The 22,797-nt window shown below is 40.2% G+C and overlaps 1 protein-coding gene and 1 long non-coding RNA gene across 3 annotated transcripts in view; one reads left to right on the top strand and one right to left on the bottom strand.

Moving 5' to 3' along the window:
• Positions 1-16,024, bottom strand: part of LOC122560199 (proto-oncogene tyrosine-protein kinase Src-like) — a 166,290-nt gene extending 150,266 nt beyond the window's left edge. The window contains exon 1 of one of the 2 annotated variants that reach the window (XM_043710602.1): positions 15,596-16,024. The gene's annotated coding sequence lies outside the window, so the exon portion shown is untranslated. The remainder of the gene's footprint in view (positions 1-15,595) is intronic. The other variant, XM_043710603.1, reaches the window with a different exon arrangement.
• Positions 16,025-16,081: 57 nt separating this feature from the next.
• On the top strand, positions 16,082-21,381 carry LOC122560202. Its single transcript, XR_006314692.1, has 3 exons — positions 16,082-16,131; positions 18,589-18,627; positions 20,870-21,381. It is a non-coding gene; the product is annotated as an uncharacterized LOC122560202 (long non-coding RNA).
• The last annotated feature ends 1,416 nt before the right edge of the window (positions 21,382-22,797 follow it).

The raw sequence follows: 22,797 nt of genomic DNA, 5'->3' as shown, positions 1-22,797 counted from the left end.
CAATTTATGTAGCGTAGCTGGATGTTAGGTAGGTTGCCCTTTGGCACTTTCCAAATTTACAACCTCTACCATCTAGAATCTAGATGGCTGAGATAATGGGTTTGAAAGATGCTGTCCACAACAGTCTTGGAGAGTTGCTGCAGTGTATCTTGTAGACTGCCACACATTACTGCCTCTGAGCAATCATGACAGACAAAGCAAATATTTAAGATGTGGACTGGGTGCCAATACAGTAAGCAGCTTTATCCAGGATGCTATCAAGCTTCTTAAGTGTATATGGAGTTGCTCTCATCCAGGCAAGTAGAGAGTATTCCATCACATTTCTGACTTGTATGTTGTAGATGATGGACCAAACTTTGGGGAGTTTGAAGGAAAGTTATCAACCATAGAATTTGTGGCTGTTTTAGTTGTTTATTTATATGGTTGGTCCAGTCCAGTTTCTGATCAAGATTATCCCCCAATATGGTGACAGCAGAAGATTCAGCAAGGGTAATGCCTTTGAATGTCTCGGAGAAGTTGTTAGATACAAACTTATGGGTAGCTGATACTTGAGTGACTTGAGTGACAGGAATCGAGTGACTTGAGTTATAGAACATATATATAGAACATTACAGCGTAGTACTGGCCCTTCGGCCCTCGATGTTGCGCCGACCTGTCATACCAATCTGAAGCCCATCTAACCTACACTATTTCATGAACGTCCATATGCTTGTCCAATGACAACTTAAATGTACTTAAAGTTGGCAATTCTACTACCATTGCAGGCAAAGCATTCCATACCCTTACTGCTCTCTGAGTAAAGAAACTACCTCTGACATCTGTCCTATATCTATCACCCCTCAATTTAAAGCTATGCCCCCTCGTGCTCGCCGTCACCATATTTGGAAAAAGGCTCTCACTGTCCACCCTATCTAACCCTCTGATTATCTTATATGTCTCTATTAAGTCACCTCTTCTTCTATCCAACGAAAACAGCCTCAAATCCCTCAGCCTTTCCTCGTAAGATCTTCCCTCCATACCAGGCAACATCCTCGTAAATCTCCTCTGCACTCTTTCCAAAGCTTCCACATCCTTCTTACAATGCGGTGACCAGAACTGTACACAATACTCCAAGTCCAACCGCACCAGAGTTTTGTACAGCTGCAGCATAACCTCATGGTTCCAGAACTCGATCCCTCTATTAATAAAAGCTAAAACACTGTATGCCTTCTTAACAACCCTGTCAACCTGGGTGGCAACTTTCAAGGATCTGTGTACATAGACACCGAGATCTGTCTGCTCATCTACACTACCAAGAATCTTACCATTAGCCCAGTACTTTGCATTCCGGTTACTCTGACCAAAGTGAATCACCTCACACTTGTCCACATTAAACTCCATTTGCCACCTCTCAGCCAGGCTCTGCAACTTATCTATGTCTCTCTGCAAACTACAACATCCTTCGTCACTATCCACAACTCCACCAACCTTAGTGTCATGTGCAAATTTACTAACCCACCCTTCTACGCCCTCATCCAGGTCGTTTATAAAAATGACAAACAGCAGTGGACCCAACACCAACCTTTGCGGTACACCACTAGTAACTGGACTCCAGGATGAACATTTCCCATCAACCACCACCCTCTGCCTTCTTTCAGCAAGCCAATTACTGATTCAAACTGCTATATCTCCCACAATCCCATTCCTCCGCATTTTGTACAATAGCCTACTGTGGGGAACCTTATCGAACGCCTTGCTGAAATCCATATACACCACATCAACCGGTTTACTCTCATCTACTCTCATGCTACTTACCATCCTAAAGCTTAATGCTATCCAAGTCTTAAAGATATAGGCTTTGGTCCATAGGACCTTATGCTGAGGAACTCCCAGGCTAAGATAATTGGTCTCCAACCACCATCAACCACAACCATCATCCTGTGTGCTAGATATGACCAGTGAAAAGGTTTTCTCTCAAAAGCAATCACTGTCACCTCAACTTTTGAACTAACTCTTTTGTCCATATTTGAATAAAAACTATAAAAAGGTGAGCGACCAAATGGCTCTGTGTATTGCTGAGCAGGTTGCTGCTGGGTTATTGATATTTGATAGCACTGACAACAATAACTTCCATTACTTTATTCAGTCATTTCTTGATATCTCATGGGATGATTTCAATTGTTTATGATGCTGTGGACTTCAGTAGTACTTCAATAACAACAAGCTTGACTAAACATGATTGCAATGGATTATTGCACAGTTTCACTTTTCCTGGTCCCTCCAAGTAGGTTTTCAAATTGCAGTTTAATTTCAAAAATTATTTATCCCTTCTCATGAACTTTGTATGATAAATATTTTGTAATAACTTGACAACATTAAACATTTATAGATCCTAGAAACATTATCTAGAATTTTACTGACAATAACTGGTTAAAATAAATTTGACTTAGATGGAAAAGGTCTACTTAGTTTTAGACATTCAAGAATAAGGATTCTGGGTAATCCAAGATGGAGGACGGGAAAAATTTCTGACTGTAACAGGCTGCTCCTTTTCTGAGATATTTTAGGTTTTGGAGGTGATTTCCTTGAATTCCAGGAGCAGCAATTACTGTTTTATATACTGTTGTACTGTTTTGGAACTTTGGAGAAAAAAAAAGGCAAAACAACAGCACTTTTAAAGGGTGAGGAATAGACAAAGGCAGCATGTGGTCAGTGTAGGAAAGAGTGAGAAAGAAACAGAAGCAGCAATGAATCTGCACAGTTACTGCCTTTGCTGTCAAAGTCATGTATCGCTAGACATCAGAGTGAGTCTAGGAAAATTAACAAACAGTGAAATTCAGAACTGATCTCAGAAGAACCCATTTGGGACGGGACACAGCACAGTGAATAGTTTTAAGTTTGGCTTTGCTGTAAGTCTGCAGTAGAGTGGTTTCTTTCTTGATTATATGTTTTATTGTGATATGTCTCTTGATTAAGCTTAAAAATAAAAACCATAAGTATTAATTTAACCTGAAGCAGTGTTTTGAAGAGGAATAAGACAGTGCTATTTTTTGGGTCTGTAGAATGGAAGAAGCAAAAATGGCCCTTAGTAGAATGATATGCTCTTCTTTTCAGATGTGGAAGTTTAGGAAGAGTTTATGTGCTACTAAAAATTATATCTGCAATAAATGCTGTTGGCTGCAATTCTATCAGATCGAATGGATCGGTTGCAGTGACAGTTAGAGGCAATGAGGAACTTACAAGAGCTAGGGGATATGATGGAATGCAGATATAGGAAGGGAGAATAGTCGCAGATACAGACACATAGATGAGTTACCTCCAGGAAAGGTAAGAGAAGTAGGCAGGTAGTGCAGGAGTCTTCTGTGGCTATCCCCATTTCAAGCAAGTATCCTGTTATGGAAACTGTAGGGTATGGTGGATTCTCAGGAGAATGTCACATGAACAGCAAAGTTTCTAGTATTGAGACTGGCTCTAATGCAATGAAGGGTACGTCGGTTCCAAGAGATGGATTGTGTTATGGGACAGACGTTCCATGTGGCCATCAGTGAAAAATCAGAATTGTGTGTTCCCTCCCTACTGCCAGGATCAAGGATGTCTCAGAGAGGGTGCAGAATGTTCTCAAGGGGAGAGGGCCCAGCAGGAGATCATTGTACACATTGGAAGGAACGACACTGGAAGGGAAAAGGATGAGATTCTGAAGGGAAAATATAGCGAGTTGGGCAGGAATTTAAAAAGGAGTTTTTCGAAAGTAGTAATATCTGGATAACTCCCAGTGCTACAAGCTAATGAGGGTAGGAATAAGAGGTTGGAGCAGAAGAATGCATGGCTGAGGAGCTGGTATGTAGGAAAAGGATTCACTTTTTGGATCATTGGAATCTCTTCTGGGGTAGAAGTGACCTGTACAAGAAAGACGGATTGCACCTAAATTGGAAGGAGACTAATATATTGGCAGGGAGACATGCAAATGCTGCTCGGGAGGTTTTAAACTAATAATTATAACTTGGTGGGGGGATGGGAGGTGGGTTGGTGGTGGTGGTGGTGGTGGTATTGGGATCCAGAGAGAGGAAAGAGATCAATCTGAGACTGGTACAGCTGAGAACAGAAGCAAGTCAAACAGTCGGGGTAGGCAGGGACAAAGCAGAGAATAAGGTAGGACTGATAAATTTAACTGCAAATATCTCAATGCAAGAGGTCTAACAGGGAAGGCAGATGAACTCAGGGCATGGTTAGGAATATGGGACTGGGATATCATAGCAATTACAGAAACATGGCTCAGAGATGGACAGGACTGGCAGCTTAATATTCCAGGATACAAATGCTACAGGAAAGAGAGAAAGGGAGATAAAAGAGGAGGGGGAGAGGCATTTTTGATAAGGGATAGCATTACAGCTGTACTGAGAGTATTCCCAGACATACATCCAGGGAAGTTATTTGGGTGGAACTGAGAAATAAGGAAGGGATGATTACCTTATTGGGATTGTATTATAGACCTCCTAATCGTCAGAGGGAAATTGAGAAACAAATTTTTAAGGAGATCTTAGTTATTTGTAAGAATAATAGGGTGGTTATGGTGGAGATTTTAACTTTCCAAACATCGACTGGGAGTGCCATAGTGTTAAGGGTTTAGATGGAGAGGTATTTGTTCAGCATGTACAAAAAAATTTCCTGATTCAGTATGTGGATGTACCTACTAGAGAAGGTGCAAAACTTAACCTACTCTTGGGAAATAAGGCAAGGCACTTTGGGGCCAGAGACCATAATTCTACTAGTTTTAAAATAGTGATGGAAAAGGATAGAGCAGATCTAAAAGTTGAAGTTCTATATTGGGGAAAGGCCAATTTTGATGGTATTAGGCAAGAACTTTCAAAAGCTGATTGGGCGCAAATGTTCGCAGGTAAATGTGAGCCTAAAGTCGGTGGTGGGCAAGTTGTTGGAGGGAACCCTGAGGGCCAGGATGTATATGTATTTGGAAAGGCAAAGACTGATTAGGGACAGTCAACATGGCTTTGTGCGTGGCAAATCACGTCTCACAAATGTGATTGAATTTTCTGAAGAAGTAACAAAGAGGACTGATGAGGGCAGAGTGATAGACGTGATCTATATGGACTTCAGTCAGGCATTTGACAAGGTTCCCCATAGGACACTGGTTAGCAATGTTAGATCTCATGCAATACAGGAAGAACTAGCCACTTGGATACAGAATTGGCTCAAAGGTAGAAAACAGAGGGTGGTGGTGGAGGGTTGTTTTCAGACTGGAGGCCTGTGACTAGTGGAATGCCACATGGATCAGTGCTGGGTCAACTACTTTTCATCATTTATGTAAATGATTTGGATGTAAGCATAAGAGGTATAGTTAGCAGATGACACCAAAATTGGAGGTGTAGTGGACAGCGAAGAAGGTTACCTCGGATTATAATGGGATCTTGATCAGATGGGCCAAATGGGCTGAGGAGTGACAGATGGAGTTTAATTTAGATAAATGCAAGCTACTGCATTTTGGGAAAGCAAATCTTAGCAGGACTTATACACTTAATGGTAAGGTCCTATGAAATGTTGCTGAATAAAGAGACCTTGAAGTGTAGGTTCATTGCTCCTTGAAAGTAGAGTCGCAGGTAGATAGGATAGTGAAGAAGGCGTTTGGTATGCTTTCCTTTATTGGTCAGAGTATTGAGTACAGGATTTGGGAGATCATGTTGCGGCTGTTCAAGACATTGTTTCGGCCACTGTTGGAATATTGCATGCAATTCTGGTCTCCCTCCTATCGGAAGGATGTTGTGAAACTTGAAAGGCTTCAGAAAATATTTACAAGGATGTTGTCAGGGTTGGAGGGTTTGAGCTTTGGGGAGAGGTTGAATAGGCTGGGGATGTTTTCCCTGGAGCGTCAAAGGCTGAGGGGTGATCTTATAGAGATTTATAAAATCATGAGAGTTATAGATAGGATAAATAGGCAAAGTCTTTTCCCTAAGGTGGGGAAGTCCAGAACTAGAGGGCATAGGTTTAGGGTGAGAGGGGAAAGATATAAAAGATACCTAAGGGGCAACTTTTTCACGCAAAGGGTGCTACATGTATGAAATGAGCTGCCAGAGGAAATAGTGGAGGCTGGTACAATTGCAACATTTAAAAGGCATCTGGATGGGTATATGAATAAGAAGGGTTTGGAGGGATATGGGCCAGGTGCTGGCAGGTGGAACTAGATTGCGTTGGGATATCTGGTCGGCATGGACGAGTTGGACTGAAGGGTCTGTTTCCATGCTGTACATCTCTATGACTCTGTGATTCTAATCACCTAAATAAAAAAGTTATTTGAACAAATATTACACAGGTTGATAGGAAATATTCTTAAAAGTACCAGTGCACCCTGTCCAGATTAAGTTAATACTGGACAAATTCTTAATATTATCAAGAAAGCAGTATTGCCCATCTGGGAAGACAATCTGAATTATATTTGGATGAGACCATCAAATAACAAAAGCTGTGAACACACTGATATGTCTAATTGTTTTGTTTTGCAATGCTGCCTTACTGTGCCAGTGCAATACACAAGGCTGAAAATCGTGTTCATTGTTTTTTTTCATTGTCTGGATATTAATTGCAAATAACTTTACATTTTATTCACGAGGGAAGGTAGAAAACAAGCCAGACACTTAACTGGTATAGAATGTTAAATTCAATTCAAAGCTTGAACCCATCAGAATTTTTGCAGAGGCTGTGAAAATCATTGATCAAACTCTGCTACCATGCTGTACGTTCAGTGTATCAATCTTTTAATTGGAAACATGCTTTGTCTTTCTCTTCTCATTTGAGTTTTATTTTCCTGTCCCTAGTTTTCTCTTCAAACAAACAAGGAACTGGTCCTTTTCTCTACCCTTTTGTGGTTTTCCCCCTTCACTCAGGAGACACCGTTTTAGGTTGTCATTATTGCTGCCGTACGATTAAATCATGTACAAACAAGGCATAAGTGAACTTTCTTCTCCCTGCTTCTGTGAATGATACAGCATCCTGACGTGCACTGACACAGATCCATGTTTCAGGTCCTCACAATTTCACTCTCATTTAAAGTTCTGAATTCCCACAGCAACGAACATGGAAAAAATGAAAACTACTTCTGTTGTGCATTATCATATCCTCGGGACATCCCAACATACTTCACATGCCATTACTTATGGTTGTTATGTAGGTAAACATTGTAGCTACTTTGGCATTGAAGCTATTTGCTAGGAGCCTGATTTCACATTACAAGTCTCAGCAGTTGAGACCTGCATCGAGACTGTCAATTGCTATGCAGAATTACCAGATTTATTCAAAAACAGGAATGACAGAACGCATATCAACTAAGTTGCACTACATAAACATAAGGGAATTAGTAATTCCAGGTTATGCAACCGTGGCTCCAGGATACAAATTTGTGCACAGTATAGTGATGTTATTAAAATTATCACATGCACAAAAAACAGAGAAACTAGTCAAGCTTGAAAGAGCTATCTATTAGCTATAGTGTGTGGCAGTAACAACAAACAACTTTGGCTGTAGAATATTAGAACCCTTATTCGAGGGTTCTGGGGGTGGCATGATGGCTCAGTGGCGAGCACTGCAGCCTCACAGCACCAAGGACCTGGGTTTGATTCCCTCCCACGGGCGATTGTCTATCTGGAATTTCCACATTCTTCCCGTGTCTATATGGATTTCTTTTGGGTGCTCCAGTTTCCTCCCACAGTCTAAAGGTGTGCAGGTTAGTTGGATTGGCAATGCTAAATAGCCCATAATGTCCAGAGATGTGCAAGTTAGGTAGATTACCCCCATGGGGAATGCAAGATTATAGAGTGAGGACGTGGGTTTTAGTGGGATGCTCTTTGGAGGGTCAGTGTGGACCTGATAGGCCAAATGACCTCCGTCCACACTGTAGGGATTCCATGACGCTATGACTGTCTGGAAAAGTGGTTTCAATGGACATGAAGTTTACAAGGCAAGAAGTAATGATGATCGAATAAGGTTTGTATCAGTATTTGGATTAGAGTTTTTCAATAATTTAGAGAATCTACTGTCCAGAAATGTTGTGAACAACATACAACAGCTGTTATATAATGAATTGGCTGCAGACAACCACTCAGTGCATTTGCCAAGCTCTTGTCTGAAATGCCCATTTAATGCTTATTAGTGAGAGGAATTTCAAAGGCATATAAATATGATTAGGGATGAATCATTTTTCCAATTACTTTCCCCCGTCATTAAATTTCTCATCACACATTCATGTTATACACCATTCTCTAGATACTATGTCAGAAAGCTGGATTTCAAGCTGATATCTGTTTATTTTATTCTATAACTGTATACCAAAGAGCCCAAAGATGATTCACCCACTAATTTTGGGGGAAATGCTTTGCCACAAAACATGGCAAATACTATGGTCAACAGCAAAGAAACAATGCTAGCCATTTATTGAAGTTATTGTAGTCCATCTATTTTTGTAAGCTATTGTGGCACTTTACAGGAAGTAGATTTTTTTATCAGTGCAGTGCATTTATGGTGTATCTAGTACTTGGGTGAACTGGGCAAGGAATCATGTCTCCTTTAAATCAGATTGTGAAATGCTCAATAGGCAGCACTTTGGGCCTTAATCACCGGGATTGACTGAGAATGGCAGGCCACTCATAGAGGGGGTCAACTGGATGCATAGGTCAGTGGGGATGTTCACTGTGTGTGCAGCATGGGACCCCTTCGTGGACATTTCTCAGTCACTCACCTGACCTAGAAGGTAGATGAGAAGGCACTTAATTCCTAATCCACCAAACCATGGCCTCCATGAACATGCTGAAACGCCCAATATGGTTGGTAACCCAGCTGAAAGCAATTAAAACTTAACCTATGCATGATAACGAGATTTACACTCTCATCATATTTAAAGTTTAAATATGCCTCCTCGGATCAGATTGTTTACCTGCCCAATTTCCAATTCAAGTTAAAGCCAGAAGTGGAGGCAGGTTAAAAATAGTGTTTAGAGAAATTTGATTGAAATATGCTAGGTTTTTCTTAGGTCAGGCTTCTGCCAAGCCATCTAAAGTAAAAAGCATGAATTGGAATATTTGAGTAACGGTAAAATCATGGGAAGAAACTGAAGTAAAAGAGAGAAATGTGGGATTAAAAGGGCAAAAGAGAACATGAAACAAAGGATGTGTTGGCCTTGGTGGGGATCCAGAGGAAGTTTACAAGCATGATCCCAGGGATGTAGAACTTGTCATATGAGGAATGCTTGAGGACTCTGGGTCTATACTCAGTTGAGTTTACATGATGAGTGATAATCCAATTGAAATTTAGAGTGATAATCCAATTGAAATTTAGAGAATACTGAGAGGCCAGAATAGAGTGGAGGTGGAGATGTTTCCACTAATAGGAGAGACCAAGGGCACAGCCTCAGAGTGAAAGGATGGCACTTTAGAACTAAGATGAGGTGGAAGTTCTTCAGCCAGAGGGTTGTGAACCTATGAAACTCATTGCCACAGAAGACAGGGAAGAACAAACATTGAGTGTTTTTAAGTCAGAGTTAAATAGGTTCTTGATTAGCAAGGTAACAAGAGTTATGAGGAAAAGGCAGGAGAATGGAGTTTATCAAACATTTGTGAAACAGCCATGGTTGAATGGTGGAGTAGACTTGTTGGGCTGAGTGGCCTAATTCTGCTCCTGTACCTTATGGCCTTATGGTCTTCATTTTTGGAGACTAACAATTCTTAAAATCTGAAAACTTACCACAGTTAAAAAAAATACATTTATACCCTGATAACCTTTTACTGGCATTTTGGTGGGTAACTGGCAGGTAAGAACTGCAACTTCTTTCCTTTCCTGTTGAATCTCCTCGGGAGGTATCAGTACAATGAAGCTTGTGAAGCAGGGCTTTGGAGAGAGTGGAAGCTTTGGAGACAATGGAGAGAAGGTTCACCAGGTTGTTGCCTGGTCTTGAGGGCTTTGGCTATGAGGAAAAGTTAAAAAGACTAGGATTGTTTTCACCGGAAAGACAGCAGCTGAGAGGAGACCTGATAGAGGTCTACAAAATTATGAAAAGCATAAATAGGGTGGATAGTCAGAGGCCTTTTCCAGGGTTGAAGCTTTGATTACATGAGGGCACAGGTTCAAGGTGAGAAGGGGGAAAGTTTAAATGAGATATGCGAGGGAGGTTTTTCACACAGAGTGGTAGGAACCTGGAACGCACTGTCAAAAGAGGTGGTGGAAGTAGGCACGTTGACGGCATTTAAGAGGCATCTGAATGGTTACATGAATGGGGGGTGGGGAGAAGCGGGATACAGACCAAATAAGGGCAGAAGATTTGTTTTTAGTTTAGTGAGGGCATGATGATCAACACAGGCTTGGAGGACCAAAGGGTCTGTTCCTGTACTGTACTTCTCTTTTGTTCTTCTTTTAACTGTGTGTGCAGACATAAGACATTGCTGTCCGATTTACTCTTTTATAACAGTCAACATTAATAACCGCACTTTACTATCACAAAATCCTGGCCTAAATTTCCACCTGCAGTTACCAACCAGCATTTGTTACTTCCATTGTCAACAAGTTAATATCGTTACACTCCATGTCAGTTTATAAAAGAAGCAGCTCTGTGACATAACCAAAATGTGACACTTATCTGTCAAACTACATCATATAGCAAAAATAATAATCGCCTGTAAACAATATGATTATTTACATTCAGAATAAATCTAATATCAGTGATATGTCCTTGCTATTAAAATTATCTTAACATAGATGAAAAATTGGCATAAATATTAGCAAGATGAATCTTTCCCATTTAATGTAAATGGGAAGCAGTTTCACCTGAGCAATGAATTGTGCAAAGCAAACAATATTCTGTTATGCTGTAGATTACTGATATGGTCGTAAAGGGCAATGGAAACACCAACAATTTGTCTCTCCAGATAAAAATATTCAGTAATTTTACATCCTGTGAGAACAAAGGATAGACAGTTCACCACTTGCAAATTCTCACAAGTTTTTTTGTTATAAAAGTATTGTGACATTATTGATGAAATTCATTGCTGTGTTTTGCCCACTGAGCACACTTTGAAGTTCATAAAATTGAAGAATTTCTTTCACTGTCTGAAACAGTAACCTCAGTCTAGTAACCAAGACATCTTTGCACAAACCATATTGCTTGGAGAAAGGTGCACCATTCCAGTGCATTGTAACGCACTTATTCTGGTGAAAACATTTGATTCAGAGAGTCTGCAAAACTAGATTTGGCTTAAAATACATTTCTGAATTTTCCAAAACTTTGGAAAATTCTAGATTCTCAATCTCGTTACTTCATTAATGTTTAAGAATCAGGAAATATATTTTCAAACCATAGAAGAGATTGTGTGACTTAAACACTTTTTTTAAAGAAATGGATTTAAAGATTCTCATGTTGTAAAGCTGCCAAAGGGTTGCTTTGTCATTAGAGAGAAATGACTAGAGATGGTTTTACCTGAGGGTCACCAAATCTCAGCCGAGGAGAGAAGTTGAGAAGGACAGTCCTTCACAGTAACCTCAGCCAGTGTGGAAATTGACCTATGCGACTAGTGTCACTCTGCATTGCAAAGGAGCCATCCAACCAACTGTGCTAACTGACTTGCATGGTTGGAGGAGTACATAAACAGAATCGATAAAATGTGGAAAAAGCATAACAGGACAAGAAGCATCAGAAGAGCAGGAGAGGATGTTTTGGGCAGGATCTTTCATCAGGGCTCAGAATTTCTAACATCTGCAGTCCTGCAAGGGTTTTTTTTAATGTTCTCAAATTATACTACAATAATAATTTCACTTTTGGTCAACAGGACTCCATCGCTAAGATCTAAACTTCAAGAAATATTATTTGGTTGGAGGAACCAAAGCTGGAAAATTGTGAATTTAAGAGAAAAGAATTTAGAAATCTAGTTTATAATCTTCCTTTAAAACTGAGGGCACACCTCAACAATTCTAAAAAAGATCATATTTATAATACATCTAACAAAAATAATTACACTACAATGAAAACACAACTTGTCCATCAAAAAAACAAAACAAACACATCTTGCAATAAGTTTTGGAATACAACATGATCACTTCAAATCATGTATACTTTACAATCTTTTATATAACTAACAAAGGCTAAACAGAAAATTCTCTTAGCCAAATTTCATCCAAGATGTTAATAGCATTGCAGAATCCCCTGCATCAAGATAGGCTATTGGGCCCAAGCGGTCTACATCAGCAACAAAAATGACAGTGTTGATCAGAATCACTTTATACTTTATTTACATTTTATCACCATTCAAACAAGTATATCCATGCACATGAATGGTTAGTGCTTCATATTTCTGATATCATAGTGCAAAAAGATAGCACAGTGGCTCAGTGATTAGCACTGCTGCCTCACAGCACCAGGGTCCCAGGTTTGATTCCAGCCTCAGGCGACTGTCTGTGTGGAAGTTGCATGTTCTCCCCATGTCTGCGTGGGTTTCCTCTGGGTGCTCTGGTTTCTTCCCACAGTCCAGAGATGTGCAGGTTAGGTGAATATCCTATGCTAAATTGCCCATAACAATAGGTGCATTAGTCAGAGGATGGTGGGTTACTCTTCGAAGGGTCGGTGTGGACTGCTTGGGCCGAAGGGCCTGTTTCCACACTGTAGGGGATCTAATCTAAAACTACTTCAGTCTTTATTGGACTATTAGATATGTCATTTGCATTTATTTTAATGATAGGACAAAATTACCACAGATTGAATCAAGTCTATAAATTTTAGTGCAGTCGAGTTTACTACCTGATATGAATAGCAGGTAGTTAGGAATTAGCCTAGTATGTCAAATCTGGTTACTGCAGAACCTGAGAACGAATTGAGAATTTTGTGTTAGTTGTTCTAAAATAAGCTACAGGAAAAAAAATCAAATCATAGTGGTCTCGTTTATTCCAAGCAGCAACAAATTTTCATTATTAAGTTTCTGGTAATACTGGTTCCTCTTTTGGAATGATGTTTAAACCACTAACTTCTCAAATGAATATAATCGCTCTCATTTTTAAGCCAGATTTTCAAAATCTCTAGTTATATTAAAAGCACCTCATTCTGAAACCCATGAAATAAAGGAAATTGAGGACAAAGCGAAGGATCTTTTTTAAAATAAGTTTTAGAAGGTTGTTTTGTTTCTAGTAGTTCATGAAAGATGTCCATAAACAATGTGACAGCCAAAGACATTCAGCATCTAGCACAGCATTTCAAAGGTAAAAGAGCCAATTATTTCAAATTGTATTAAACCAACTTCATATCTGCCTACTCAGGGGGATGTAAAAAGTCCCATGGTACTATTTTGAAAAGCAGAGGAATTATCCCATTCTAAGAAGGGTCACTGGACCCAAAATGTTAACTCTAACGCTTTTTTGAGAGCATCAAGTTCCAGAGAGTGATGATCACAAACAATCTGCCTGGTCCACCCACGTCGATGCGACAGTCAAGAAAGCGCAACAATGTTTCCACTCTCACAGGAGGTTAAGAAAATTCAGTATGTCCACAAGAACCCTTGTCAATTTTTATAGATTTGCCATAGAAAGCATCCTGAAAGTAACCAACATAATCAACGACCCCTCCACTCCAGTTATACTCTCTTCCACCCTCTTCCATCAGACAGAAGATATTAAAGTTTGAATACTCATACATGATGCAAAAACAGCTTTTTCCCTGTTGAACAGATGAACTTTTGAACAGATGTCTCGAATGTTTATTCTGACCTCTCTCTTGCTCTCTCCACCTTCTCTGCAGTTGTAACTCTGAAATTTTGCACCCTGCTACCCTGATACACTTTGTATGGTATGACCTGCCTGTTTAGCATACAAAACAACATTTTTGCCAGTATTTCAGTATATGTGACAACAATAAATCAATCAGTCTCCACTGATGCTACTGGACCTCCAGAGTTTTGCCAGCAATTTTTGTTTTTGTTTCTGATTTCCAGCATCCTCAGTTCTTTCAGGTTTTTGTTCAGGGGAGTTATCCTTAGTGTCCTGATTGATGTTTATCCCTCGATCAATATCGCAAAAACATATTTTGTCATTATCACATTGCTTTCTGTGGGAGTTTGCTGCTTGCTTCTTGATTGTTGCATTACAACAATCACTAGCTTTGAAAATAACTTATTGACAGTAAAGCATTTTGAGATGTCCAGTGCCTCCAGAAAAGTACTACATAAATGCAAGCTTTTTTTCTCACTGATTAGTAATGCTCAGTCAAAGAACACTATGTGTACTTTGGTCATCTGTTCACCAGGAATTCGCATACAATGTGTGTCAAACAATATAACAAGAGACTCTGACTTTTTGCTTGACATTTTACAAAACCAATATCAAAGAAAGGAAACAGTAATGCCAATATTTGAAAGTTTTAGCTTGTTATGTAACATAAACACAAATAATATCAATAATAACCATTGCACAATAAAATATACAATACATTGGTTACAAATGCTCTTTTTAAAAAAGAAAGTGATAAACTGGCTGGAAGTCTGACACTGCAGGAACCCCAAGTTGAGAACTACATCTCCAGCTGCACTGAGCAAATGGGATTGGCCTAACGAGGTGTCAAAACTCGTCCAGGGACACCACTTCAATAAACCCTGCACATTCCTATCTGGCCTCATCGGATGACGGACTTCAACCCTTCAATTTAGTGGGTGTTTTGAAACTGTTGACACAAACATTTTTTTCTGGTGCAGTTGCGAAGCATGAATCACTGAGGTGGACTGGTTTATCTTTGTTCCTGTGTACATTGGGCATAACCCGTTGCGCTGGGATACTGGGAGTGCCTGTCCGTGAACGTCAGAGATGCTTCAGACAGTGAAAATGTACATTTCCAGCATGAAACCGCATCATGTTAACACGGATCAGCCCACTTCGGCCAACCACAGAGAGTGTCTCTTTGTGTTGGCAATGCTAAATATCGTTTTAAGTCAACATCACAATTAGGCTGTGTCGAGATGGCTATATCTTCAGTTACTTATTTCTTTTTAAACTCTCCAAATCAATATTATCTAAAAAGATAAAAGAAAATTAAGGGAGATTTGAAAGTTTGCTGTTCTGGGTATTAAAAGGGTTCCTCTCAATACCTGACCGGACAGTATCTGCTCTACAGTGACCCTTCATGAACTGACTGTATTAACTGTAAACGGCGTGAGAAAAACTGGGGCTTCTCTCAGTCAGGGGAAAAGAAAGGGGAACTGTACAGAAAAAAAGATGTTGGCCTGGCCTCTTTCGTTTTCAATCGAACCACATTCCGACTCAGCCAGAGGAGAGTTAACATGCATGGGGCGAACCAAACTTTACAGCACAGGCACAGACAGAGAGAGGGATCAAAGCCTTCCACTGCGCTAGCTGAAGAGCCTGGGAAATCAAAAAGGAGAAGGGGTGGGGGTGGACAAGGGATTTGTTTGTCTCGACTTAAAAAATGAGAAGTCGAGCGTTGGGAGGGGGTTGAAAATTCCTTACGATTCAATAAAGACTGAGCCGTGCCGAGCTCCTGCCTGCTGTCCAGCCGAGTTAATATCCCCCCACCTCGGTCAGTGGGTGGGATCTGGTGGAGTTTCATTCAGCGACTACACAATAGGTCACCTACCTTCGCCTCTGCACCTACAGCCGCTCGGTACACGTGTCTCCTCTCCTCTCCTCTGAGCCGCTCATTGAAAACACCGAACTGTGAGATGTGGCTGCACAGACCCAGCGCCAGCCCGTGATGTGTGTGTGGGTGGGTGTGTGTGTCTGGGTGGGTGGCTAAACCTCTCGCGAACGCTGAGAGCAACCCGACCTCCAGCCCAAAGCCTGGTGACAGCCGAGCAGCAGCAGCAGATGCCCCGACAATCCGCACTTGGGAATGATTGATGTGTCGCTCGGATTCACCCCCTCCCCAGCAATGACTCGGGGCGAATAGGGCACGTCCCTGTGCCTGGAAATTCCTCTGGTCCAGCCTCGGCTCTGTTCAATCCGATCGGGGGTGGCTGGGTGGGTGTGTGTGTGTTGGGGGCTGATGGAAGTTGTTGGTGCAGCAATTGGACAGTGTTGCTCCGGAAACGCTTCCCAGCAGAAACCACCTTTTTTCGATCCTCGGAATTAAAGCAAACAGCTCCACTCGTGGCTGTAGGAGATGAAAACCCGGTACAACTCAGTACACTTGGCAAGCGTCAAACTAGCGTTTGTTGTCTTTGTGTCTCGGTCTGGTTCATTCTTTATGCATCCACGTTTTGGTCATATTGTCAGTGATTTGGTTACCCTTCGCTGATACCTCATATTTATGCATACTATTTACCCCAAAGAATCATTTCTCCCGCCTTTCAGTTTTATTTTACCCTTTGACCATTTGTCCTATTTGTCCATCGTTTGTTTTATTTTCTCTCACCACGGTCATTGAAGTATTAAAAACTAGGATTACTTTTCATCCAGTATCTAAAATCTGGATGAAAAGTAATTCCTAGTTTTCTTTTAGGATTGCGAGCGCTGAAAGTCAGAAGCAAAACCAGAAATTGCTGGAAAAGCAATCTGTGGAGAGAAAGCAGAGTTAACGTTTCGGGTCCAGTAACCTTTCCTCAGAACTGATTTCTGTCCACAGGTGCTGCCAGACCTGCTGAGCTTCTCCAGTAATTTCTGTTTTCTTTTTGTATCCAGTATCTGAAATCTTTAATATTTGAGCCAAAATCCTGAGCCCTTAATGGTATGTCGGTAATCAAATCAATGGCATGGAAATTGAAATCACTGCTGCAAGCTTTAACAATTTAGAAAACAAACAGAAAGCTTGCAATTATACAACACCTTATATGACTTAAGAACCAGGTATGGAGCACTTTGGAATAGTGGTTACTGATGGAAGGTAGGGAGATTCAATTGCCAAACCACGCAGAGAAAGATCCCACAGGCTCGAGTTTGTCAGGGGTCAGATTATCCGTTTTCATGGTATCGAGTGACTGATAAATATCAGTCGGACAATGAGAACTCTTACACTTCAAAGCAGTCTCCTGAGATCGTTTACATCTGAGAGGGCAGAGACAGTCATCGTTTAAGATCTCAGCCAAACGTCAGACTCTCTCAGTGTTGCATTGGACTCTCATCATAGACTCCCTACAGTGTGGAAACAGGCCCTTTGGCCCAACAAGTCCACAACGAACCTCTGAAAAGAATCCCACCAAAACCTATTCCCCTACCCCTGACTAATGCACCTAACCTACACATCCCTGAACACTATGGGCAATTTAGCATGGCCAGTTCTCCTAACCTGCACATTTTTGGATTGTGGGAGCAAACAGGAGCACCCGGAGGAAACCCACGTAGACATAGGGAGAATGTGCAAACTCCACACAGACAGTCACCCGAGGCTGGAATTGAACCCGGTTTCTCGGCATTGTGAGGCAGCAGTGCTAACCACTGGAATAGATTATGTGTTCTAGTCAGTGGAATGAGGCCTGAATTTCTGAACTCTGACTTGGAGGTTGGGGTGGTGTTGAGCTGTGATTGGCATCTGCTTTATGGTCTTTGACCTTGTGTTCAGGATCCTACTCATGAGGGACTCAAATGGTTAACAGCATCATGACAATAATCGCACATTCCAGGAATTGCCGTCTCATTAATATCATTCTGAATTCTTAGATTGTGTTTAGAATAAATCATATGTAATAACTGACTCAACAGGCTTTGACAGAAAGGATGAATATGTGCTGAGCAGTACATCAGAGCAACAAACAAAATATTCTATTCATGAAAATATATTAGATTTCCTACAATTGAATAATATAAAAGAATTATAGAGTCATAGAGTTGTTCAGAACAGAAACAGACCTTTCAGTCCAACTCATCCATGCTGACTAGATATCCTAAATTAATCTAGTCACATTTACCAGTGTTTGATTCATTTCCCTGTAATCCCTACCGATTTCATGTCCCCATCCAGAAGCCTTTTAAATGTTGTAATTGTACCAGCCTCCACCACTTCTTCTGGCAGCTCATTTCATACACGCACCACCCTCTGTGTGAAAAAGGTGCCCCCAAGGTCTCTTTTAAAGATTTCCTCTCTCACCTTAAAAATGAAATCCATCAGATTTCTCTGAAAGCAGGTACCTCTTTAGTTTTAACTTTCAAGCCAATCTATCACAAGAATTCTCATCTAACCTATACATTCTTCAATTAACTGTACATGATGCAAGGCAGTGGATGACAACATCATGAAACAATCAGACAACATTTAAAGAAAGTCTGGAATTAATGATTGCATGGAATTGAATGTGTTGAAACCAAAAATATTGTCAGAGACTTGATGATGATACATGGTAAACTGTCTTTCCCCTTCATCTTTTGTGTTATATAAAAAATACTTTAAAGAATTTCCTTAGCCTTTTAATGGATTTCAGTGCTCCTGTTGATTCATGGGCTGTTTTAACAGACTTTGACTATATGATAGCATTCCTGTGCAAAAACACTTCAGCTGATGATGAATAACTTTGATATGTCATTTTATCACCTTTGTATTAGCAGCATGATTGCTGGTCCGACAGATAATATCGGTAAATATATGTTGCACTATCTTGTGCAATCAATGTTAATAATTGTTTCCATTTACTTTCCAAGGGTATTGCAAGTTCAAATTTGTGGGTTTTTTCTCTCGAAGTAAGTATTGGTCTTAATTCTTAATATATTGCTAGAACTATCATTAAACAAGTGCAGGCAACAAACACAGTTTCAACATAGTTGGGCTTAAAAGTAATATTTGAAATTTTAGTACTATTAATGAAAACAAGTACTTTTCAAAAATTTGCTCACCAGAGAGTATAAAATATGGAAGAAGAACATAACTGAATTTATTGTACCAAATCATAATTGACAAAATGTAATTAAAAATACTTTTAAACGATCAAAGAACTGTGGATGAAGGAAATCTGAAACCAAACAGAAAATGCTGCAGAAACTCAACAGGTCGAGCAGGATCTGTAGAAAGAAAAACAGTTAATGTTTTGAATCCAGCGACCCTTCTTCAGCACTGAAAATATCTGGAAAAAGTTGGTATTTATACAGATGATGGGTGAGGGGAGTGAACAGAGTACATGGAGTAAAGACCCATGAGAGATAAAAGGGATAACAGAGATATTGTTGAAGGTATATTCAGAGAGACATAAATGCTGAAAATGGATTGGTTATGCTAGGAGCAACCCATACAAAATGGGACCTAGGGATGTGGGGGAAGAGTAATGAACAGAGAGGAAGTTGTTCACTGTCTGAAATTGTTAAACTCAATGCTGAGTGCTCAGGTCTGTAAGGAAGTTGGCAGAGAATGAAGTGTTGTTCCTCCACCTTACAATGATCCTTTCTGGAGCACTGCAGCAGACTTGAGACCGAAATGTTGGTATGGAAACATGGCGTGCTGAAATATCAGGCAACTGGAAGTTTGGGGTTATCTTTACAGACAGATCATAGGTGTTCAGCACAGCAGTCACTCAGTCTGTGTTTTGTCTCCCCAGTGTGCAGGAAACATTGCGAGCAGTGAATATGGCAGACTAGATTGAAATGCAGACAAATTGCTGCTTCACCTGGAAGGTCTGTCTGGCTCTTTGGATAGTGAAGAAGGAGCAGGTAAACAGTAAATGCTGCACCTTTTGCGATTGCATGGGAAGGTGCTGTGGGATGTGGGCAAGTGCAGAGAGTGGAGGAGGAGTGGATCAGAGTGTCCTAAAAGGAATGATGCCAGCAGATTGCTGAAAGGGAAGGGAGGAGAATATGTGTCTGGACGTCACAGCCCACTGGAGATGACAGGAATGGTGGCTTATGATCCTTTGACTATCATTGCTGTGGTAAGGGATCGGAGGGAGGTGTTGAGTGCAGAAGTGCAGGAAATGGATTGGACATGGCTGAGGGCCCTCTCATCTCTCTACAGTTGCTGTGAGACCTGCTGAGTTTCTGCTTTTGTTCCTAAAATACTTCATTGTTTTATGGCAAGATATTGACATTGGACACTTGCAACTAAAATGCCCTATTGATCTTTTCTAAAGAGATTCCAGCCATCAGACAGCATATATCATCAGATATTTTGAATTGTTAAAGAAGACCAACGTAGTAATAAAAAGTGTTGTCTTTCACATTTTCAAATTCAATAGAGGTCTAACATAGCACAAAGTGCAGTTAATTACTGAACCCATAATATTGCATCATCTTCATAGTATTGATTTCCATTAATCCTGACATAATTCTGATAAAGTGATAGAGTCATACAGCACAGAAACAGGCCCTTCAGCCCAACTCATCTATCCTGATAAGGTTTCCCAAATTAAGCTCGTCCCATTTGCTTGAATTTGGCCAATATCTCTCTAAACCTTTCCGATTCATGTACCTGTCCAAATGTGTTTTAAATGTTGTACTGTAATTGTACCGACCTCGACCACTGCCTCTGGCAACTCATTCCATATACACACCATCCGGTGTATGAAGAAGTTTTCCTCAGGTCTCTTTTAAATCTTTCCCCTCTCGTTTTATACCTATGCCCTCTAGTTTTGGACTCTCTTACCCTGGGGAAAAGACCTTGGCTATTCAGCTTATCTATGCCGCTCATGATTTTATAGACTTCTATCAGGTCTTAAGAATCTTTGTGGGCGGCACGGTGGCACAGTGGTTAGCACTGCTGCCTCACAGCGCCTGAGACACTGTAATGTAATCTAAATCTAAATCTAAATCATTTTGCTGATTCCCATGAGATCTTAATAAGTTTTGACTTTGTAGTAGTGGATATTAAAAAATATCTTAACAAATGCAAGACCTGCCAGGAAATCTAACATACAGTAGCGCCTCGACTTACAAACTTAATCCGTTCACAAACCAAAAAGTTCACGAACTGAATCAATTTTTCCCATTGTTTGGATAGTGTAAGAATGCTTGGACGTAGCAACGAACGCTGTTCACAGCGCACGCGCCAAAGACGAACTGAATGAGATCATGCGGGGCCCGAGAGATTTTGCATTCAACAAGCGCGTAGCAAAGCAGAACAATGAAACAACGTGGTCGCACACGGGCTTTTTGTGTTCATACCTTGAATTTTGTACGTACATTGAAGCAAAATTTTATGTACAATCCTGTTCGTAGACCGATTTGTTCATAAACGGGGTCATTCATATGTCAAGGCGCTACTGTATTACCATAAAAACCTAAACTATATAAATATGATATGGTTCTTCATGATAAATTAGAAAAGATTTGACAAGTGATGCATTAATGAAGTATGCAGCATTACTCTGTATACACAGTCATGAAGTGTTGATGCCATCCTATTCAATAATTTGTTAGCATATTTTGCCGTTAGAATAGGCAAATTGGAAAGCAGCAATGTACATTACTAATAAAACATTAACAAGGGAAAAACAGTTTAGTTGGATTGACAACCCGAGATTGGCTCAAATTTATAATAAAATCCGATTTTGATTAAAACTATCTTACAAAGTTGAAATTCGTACTCAACCATTAATTTTACAAATACACTTTGTGGTCATACAACATTCACTATTAATATTTGTACTAGAAAGTGAAAAACTTTGAGAAATATAAGCACTTATGGAACATGATTTACAGCTGAACAAAGTTGAATATCCAATATACTTGTGAAGAGATTTTGAATGACTTATGGACCATGTCATGAATGACATTGCTGCCAATCTGTGTTGTGTGTGCATGTATATCACATGTTAAGTAACTACTTGTGATGGAAGAGTAATTTCAAATTAGAGTTAATATCTTTTAGACTCATGAAATGATAAGGTCATTCGGCCCACCGCATTTGCACTTGGAATGATCTATCCAGCTAGTGTCATCCACCTGCACTTTTCTCAAAGGTGTGCAAATTTTGTTCTTTGAGGATTTATTCAATTCTCTTCAAAAATTATAATTAAATTCTTTTCCCACCATCCTTCCAAATGCTCTAAGGTAGCTAAAATAATATTGACATTGAAATGAATCTTCTAATGCCACTTGGACAGAACTTTATTTCATGAAATCAATGGATTTCAAATTACTGCACATGAAATTCAGCAAATAAACTGTAGAGGAGACATCATCAGGTATGATATAATGCATTATTTTATTTAACTTTATGAAACATTTATTTAATTACACATTATGTTTTCATGTTAAAAGTTCACATTGGTATAAACTATTGTTTGCTTCTGGCAGATATAGATTACAATGAAACAAAAATCTTGCAGGTTCTATAAAACACATGTAATCTATCCTATCAAACCAGTGCCCAAGTGTTGAAAATGAAAAGCTCACCTTTGGAGCTTAACTTGGCTGTCACTATTTTACCTGACACAGGAAGCAAAGGACTATCTCTTCTGGTGTGAGTGCTGTGCAAAAGTCTGAAAGTAAGTCAGGACCTTAAATCACTGTCTGCCAGGGCAGTTTTCACCTGCAACAATGAAACCAGTGCCATGATGGACAATGTGACAAGCTGCAGTAACTCCCAGGCCAAGAGCTATGATCTTCGGCTGAAGGAAGGTTGTACTGCTGGCTGCAACCAGGCAAATCAAACTGTCCAATGGCATTAGAAGATCCTTCTTTAAAAGGGCATATTTGCATATTTCTTTTCTACAAGTTTAGGAAGAGAGAAGCCCTTCATCAGGAATATAGGCAGAAAGCCTGAAGGGTGGAGAGATAATTGAGAGGAGGGTGGGGGTGGGGAGAAAGTAGCATAGAGTACAATAGGTGAGTGGGGGAGGGGCTAAAGGTGATAGGTGAAAAAGAAGATAGGAAGGTAGGACAAGTTGTGGGGCAGTGCTGAGCTGGAAGTTTGGAACTGGGGTG

Source organism: Chiloscyllium plagiosum, chromosome 20 (genome assembly GCF_004010195.1).
Source record: "Chiloscyllium plagiosum isolate BGI_BamShark_2017 chromosome 20, ASM401019v2, whole genome shotgun sequence".
NCBI classification, from domain to species: Eukaryota; Metazoa; Chordata; class Chondrichthyes; order Orectolobiformes; family Hemiscylliidae; genus Chiloscyllium; species Chiloscyllium plagiosum.
The sequence above is the reverse complement of the archived record's forward strand: the minus strand, read 5'-3'. Positions and strand labels throughout refer to the sequence as shown.